This window comes from Magnolia sinica, chromosome 7 (genome assembly GCF_029962835.1).
Source record: "Magnolia sinica isolate HGM2019 chromosome 7, MsV1, whole genome shotgun sequence".
In the NCBI taxonomy this organism is placed as follows: Eukaryota; Viridiplantae; Streptophyta; class Magnoliopsida; order Magnoliales; family Magnoliaceae; genus Magnolia; species Magnolia sinica.
This window is the reverse complement of record NC_080579.1, coordinates 11,439,321-11,445,678: the sequence shown is the minus strand read 5'-3', so window position 1 is coordinate 11,445,678 and position 6,358 is coordinate 11,439,321.

Here is a 6,358-nt window from a genome sequence, read left to right as displayed (position 1 = left end):
AGTCTTCCGTTCAACTGAGACCATGATTCCATTCCTGATTTAGGCATCGAAAGGTCTCTTGCATGAGCCAAGGTTTTCTTTGTCCGTTCTTTATGCAGGTTCATTGATCGAGAGAGGACTAACCAGATTTCTGCATCAACAATAAACATTAATTAGCGTCAAAGACCCATCTACGTATGTGGTGGCCACACCATTACACTGTGCCAGACCATAAGTTGTCCATTGATTCCAAACCATATGACCATCCCAATGAGTGGACCATCTCGAATTTCACCTCAAGTGAGTTTTATGGCATGGCCCACCTTTTTATATCTGTGTGTGTGGACATTTTTCATATTTTTCATTTCCAATAAAGACAAGACCTGATTAGTGGATTTGCTTTTGCAATAAGCTTCAAGTGGGAAATTTCCTCTTCTTTTATTTTCAAAGGGTCTTGATACTTCCCACCTACCTAATAATCTAATCATCTACCCCTCCAACTACTACCCGTTTGGACTTTTATGTGCAATTTTTTTATTGGGTTGGTGCATGCATGGTAGCGCACATGCATTATATGATCCTCAGCTCATGGATATGTATAGCATTTATGTACCGTTGATTCAGTCTTGATTTGTGTGCGAGTGTGAAATCCAGTCCATGCATCAGGTGTGTCCGGTGATTTTGAGCCATGGGCCAAAAATCAGTCTGGTCAATGTTAATAGGGAAGAGAACGCCAACCGTAGGTTTGTGCATGGGGTAGACAATGGTGTGTATATTCCATCCACTCCGTTCATCAAGAGCATCTCAACAAGATTAAGGGATGAGCAGAAAATCAGCCTGATCAAAAACTCTGTGAAGTTTCAGGCGTGATTTAAGTTTCTCCATGTTGTGGTCCACCTAAACTTTAGATTAGTCAGGTTTTTGGGATGTACGGTCAAGATGAGGGTGGATATATGATGTGTGTATTTGATTTTACATAAGCAATATTGTGGGCCCCACAGCACCGTAGAGGAATCTAAAACAACCCAAAGGACTGAGGATGAAATTCCTGCTTTTGTAGAGGTTTACTCGAATACATCCCCACGCATTGCAATACGATACATCGCAGCTTTAGCCGTTGAATCTGGGTCATCATCGAATGATCCGAACCGTTTATTAGACGATTCCCACATTGTAAGGTGGAAATTCAACAAATAAAAGCTTTTGGATTACTTCAACCCTTTGATAATTTGGCTTATTCGTTTGAACATGAACGGTCTCCATAACCCTTGTATAATCAAGGGCTTGAAATATTCATTCTGAGATTTGCATCACCCATCCAAGGGAAGCCCTGTCAAATGAACGGTTTGTTTCACTGAAATTTTCAGGCCCAAATCCAACGGCTGGAGTCCCACCCTATCTTACAGTAATACAACCGGATGTATTCGAGTAAACCTGGCTTTTGGATTAGTGCCAGGTGATCGTATACGCACCAACCATGATTATTGGGGAGCGGATTCCTGCGGGGCCCACCTTGATGTATGTGTTGTATATCCACGCCGTCCATAAATTTTTTCAGATTATTTTAGCGCATGCTTCAAAAATTGAAGCAGATCCAAATCTCAGGTGCAATATACCACAAGAACCCGTGGTGATTAACCATTAGAAACTTCTTGTGGGCCATAAAAGAGTTGGATCAAGCTGATATTTATGTTTTCCATTCTTCCAGATCTTTGTAACTTTATCAACAGGTCGGATGTCAAATAACCATTACGGTGTGCCCTAGAAATATTTTAATGGTGGGCCTTCAATCACCACTGATTCCTGTGGTGTGGTCCACCTGAAATTTTGATCTGCTTTATTCTTAGGCCCTCCCCATAAAATGATCTGGAAAAACGGATGGACAGCGTGGATATACAACATATACATCAAGGTGGGCCCCACGTCATATCCTAACGAATTCCTGTTGGCCCGACAATCCGCTCCCCAATTATTGTGGGTGGATTATTGGAACCTCAGGCTGAGGATACAAACAGTATCCTCAAGACCTGAGTACGGACAAGTGGGCCCCATTGGTTAGTGATCCAGACCGTTGATCTGATCGTACCCGACATGGAAAATCATGGCCCCTAAAAATTGCCCAGGCTGAATGCTCATAGCCATCCAATATTCTGTCTTTTGACTCTGCTCAAACAAAGACCGTTGCTCTATTTTCATCTTAACCGTTCATTTCATGCCACTGGAGGGATAGGTCGGATTGGATTTCTTCAATCAATACGACTCTTTTGGGTATCTCCCAAACGGTGGGGCCCATTTGGCTAACATTCAGGATCATCAATCAATGGGCCCCACTTATAATTGCTTTATTGTGAAAGTGCAATTATTTTGGTGATCCCAAAATAGTTAATATCCCTTAAATGGATATCATGAATCTGTGGTGGAGTCCTTACTTTCTGATTGATTAGATGGTGGGGCCAACCACCTACTGCGTCGTACAGAGCACAAAATGTCTCTCTCTGAGCACAATTAGAAGATCTTTCTCCTTTAAGAAAAACTCCGATGCTCTGGCAGAGTTTGATGGATGATACACAGGCACTTAAAATTACTTAAGAGTTGCATACTTGGCATGTACGTTAAATTAAATTGTCCAAATGATGTTTTCAATTTAGATGTATGGTGATCCAAATATTACACTTATTTGATTATTTAATTATCAGGGTCATATCTTGTTGGGTGAGGCTGGGGTAGCACCTAATCTATTTCCATTTATGGGTAAGGTTGTCAATGGCTGACGTCGGGCCTAAAAAGTAAGAAGTTTAAACAAAGCCAGCTCGAAAAGTTTACAATCCGGGCCAAGGTTTACTTGGCAGCGAGTGCCAGCCTATAAGACCTGGCTTGGGTGAAATCGGATTGACTACTGAGTACCTTAAAATCCCGGGATTATGAGGGATGGGATGGTAACATACTGGGACATGCCAAACGAGCCAAATAGACCTGATGAACTTGTCCCGTGATATGGCAAACCCATGGATCTTAAACCAATTCACTGACATCACCATCGTTACATGTGTGGATATAGCCCACACATCATGGTGGGACCTATACAACTTGCTAATATTGAGTGAAATTGGCATGGGACCCAATGCAATTCCATCTAATCTAATTCCAAGTTTTTCAATTCTTCCCAGGCATAGAATGGAATTGGCACAAGACCAGATGAATCCCATCTCACCTAATCCCTTCTAATCCAACTACCCAAACACACCCTAAAATTGATCCCATCCCTCCTAATGTCACTCAATCATGCCTGAGGCGTGTTTAGTTGGACAGATTGGAAGGGATTGGAAGGTAAAATCCCGGGATATGCCGGCATGCCAAACAGACTCGATGAACTTATCCCGGGATATAGCAATACCATGGATCTTAAACCAAACTATTACTATCACCATTATTACCTTAAAATTCATCCCATCCCTCCTAATCCCATGGGATCCATCCTGCCAAACAGGCCTTATTGTACTGAGAAAAATCTGTTGGGCCCACCTAAAATTGAAGCATATATGAAGCTCAAGTGGACCAAACTATAGGAAACAGTCTGAGTATTGATTTCCACAGTCAAAACCTTCCTATGGCTCACAATAATATTTATTTGTCATCCGACCTGTTCATAAGATCACAAAAACATGGATAAAGGGAAAACACAAATATCAGCCTAATCTAAACTTCTGGGCCCCAATAATTTTTCAATGGTATATGATCAATTCATAATATTTCTTGTGGTGTGGTCCACTTGAGATTTGGATATGTTTCATTTTTTTGGCTTAAGACTTAAAATTATCTATAACACTATATTTACAAAGGGGATAAAATACATGAATGACAGTGGGCCCCACAATTTACTCAGTCGACAATCTGCTTTTGGCTTGGGTGACCTGTTACTGTGGGCCCCACTGTGATGCATGCATCCACACTGTACATCCATTCTGAGAGCTCATTATAGGGCATGATCCCAAAATTGAAGTCAGATCTAAATCTCAGGTGGACCACATCACATGAAAGCTTGGTACCCTTATTTAAAGGGTTGTGAACTCGTTTTTAAGGAATCATCAATCAATTTCGATTTTATTAGAATTTATTTCTATTTTCTACTTTCTTTCCTCGTGGATTCGAGAAGTCTCTGTGACTAGTCGAGCTTGGGTGGACCCCTTACTGTGGGCCCCACTGTGATGCATGCATCCACACCGTACATTCATTTTGAGAGCTCATTATAGGGCATGATCCCAAAATTGAAATCAGATCCAAATCTCAGGTGGACCACACCACATGAAAAAGTGGTAATTTCTCATTAAAAACTTCTCATAGGCTACAAAAGTTATAGAACAAGCTGATATTTGTGTGGTCCATTCATCCAAGTCGTGACCTTAAATGACAAATAAACATTCCAATGGCTCCCAAGAAGTTTTTAATGGTGAGTATTCAATCACCTCGGGGTGTGGTCCACCTGAGATTTGGATCTATTTCATTTTTGGGATCATGCCCTAGAATGAGCTGTCAAAACGGATGAACGGTATGTATGTAAGGCACATATATCATGGTGGGCTCCACAGTCAAGGATCCTTGAGTATGACTTCCCATTTAAAAGGCGCGTTTGGTTGCACCAAATATCTCAAAATTCGTGACATTTCATCTGGTGCAAATCTTCACAAACACACCTTTTATACTCTACAAATGATATGGCGAGACGAACCAAACGATCCTCCACTCGAGGATACAAACAGTAGTTTGTACAATTAAGACCCACGGTTCAGTATTTTAGACCGTTGATCTGATGGGCCCCAATGTCAATGGACAATGCCCTAAGAGTCTCCTCAGTTGGATAGTCCAGCGCTTTGATTGGTAGCCTGCAAACATACCGTTTAAGGAAAAGCATAGCAATGGCATATATTCAACTGATAAACTAGCTGAAGATTGGACGGCTATGATCGTCCAATCCAGGAGATTCTTGGGGCGTGGTCCTTCCACAATGTGACCCATAATATTAATGGTCTGGATCATCGGACCATGGGCCCCACTTGCATAAACTGAAACCCAAAGAAACTATACACATATGACATATGCTCCATCAAAAAATATTAGGCCGATGATCTAACAGGTGGGCCATAAATATAAAAAGATAGAGGCATTTCCTAGGGCTAACGTTCAATGTTCAGTTGACCCACCTCATCAGTTGACCACCCTTTGATTTTGGGCCTAGCCGTTTCCATGTGGGGCCCTCTCTATTCACCGTCCTTCTTCTACCTGTGTTTAAATTTCAAATTTCCTACTCTCAACCTAGACGACATCTCGGCCGTCCTTCCTAGCACCGCTAACGGCTACCTGCGAAGGTCCTTGGAGAATCCCCCAACGGTCACTTGCCAGCGTCGGCGAACCTGTCTTGAAGTGGAAACGGATTGGCTACTCCCCCTGTGGGCCCCACCATGATGTATTTGTTTCATCTATTCCGTTCATCCATTTTAAATATCATTTTGGAGCTCAGCATAAAAAATAAAAAGGATATAAATCTCAGGTGGACCACACCACAGGAAAACAATAGTGATCGGATATCCATCATTAAAATCCTCTTAAGGCCTACTGTACTGTTTATTTGATATCTAATCTGTTTTTTAGGTCATAAAAGCCCAGATGAAGGGAAAAAACAAAGATCAGATTGATCCAAAACTTTTACGGCCCCCAAAAGGTTTTTAATGGTTGACGCTTATTCAACACTATTTCCTGTAATGTGGTCCACTTGAGATTGGTATATATCTCATTTTTGGTCTCATATCTTACAATGATCTGCAAAAATATATAGACCGCATGGATGAAACACATACATCATGGTGGGGCCCACAGAGCACCGACCGCTAGCCATTGGCTGGTGGCAGGGGAGTAGCCAATCCGTTTCCGAACTGAACTCTACTTGAATAGAAGCGTAAAGTTCACACGCTCGCGTGCATCTCGTAAGTGCACTCGCATCACACGTGGATAACAGGCACACGTGTCTGCACTGGATCCTTTGATAAATTGGTAATAAATACCAACTTTGAATTGGATGTAATTTTTGAAAAATAGGAACGATCTATTATTATCAGGGCAGCACGTGCTCCTTAAATCTGCACCGTTCGTCGTCGTTTACGAATGTGGCCACCTGATTATCGCATCCGTGCCGTTCACATGTCACAAACACATTCTGGATAGTCTTGATGGGTGGATCTCCTGTCATACACGTGTAACTTATTCCCACGAGTTAGGCAGTGCACTTACAAACTGAACTCGAGCGAGTGCACTTACGCACGTATCGGTCCGCGTGGTTGGTGTCGAGACCCGAAAGCAACATATCAGGACCCATCTCGAGGGCCCC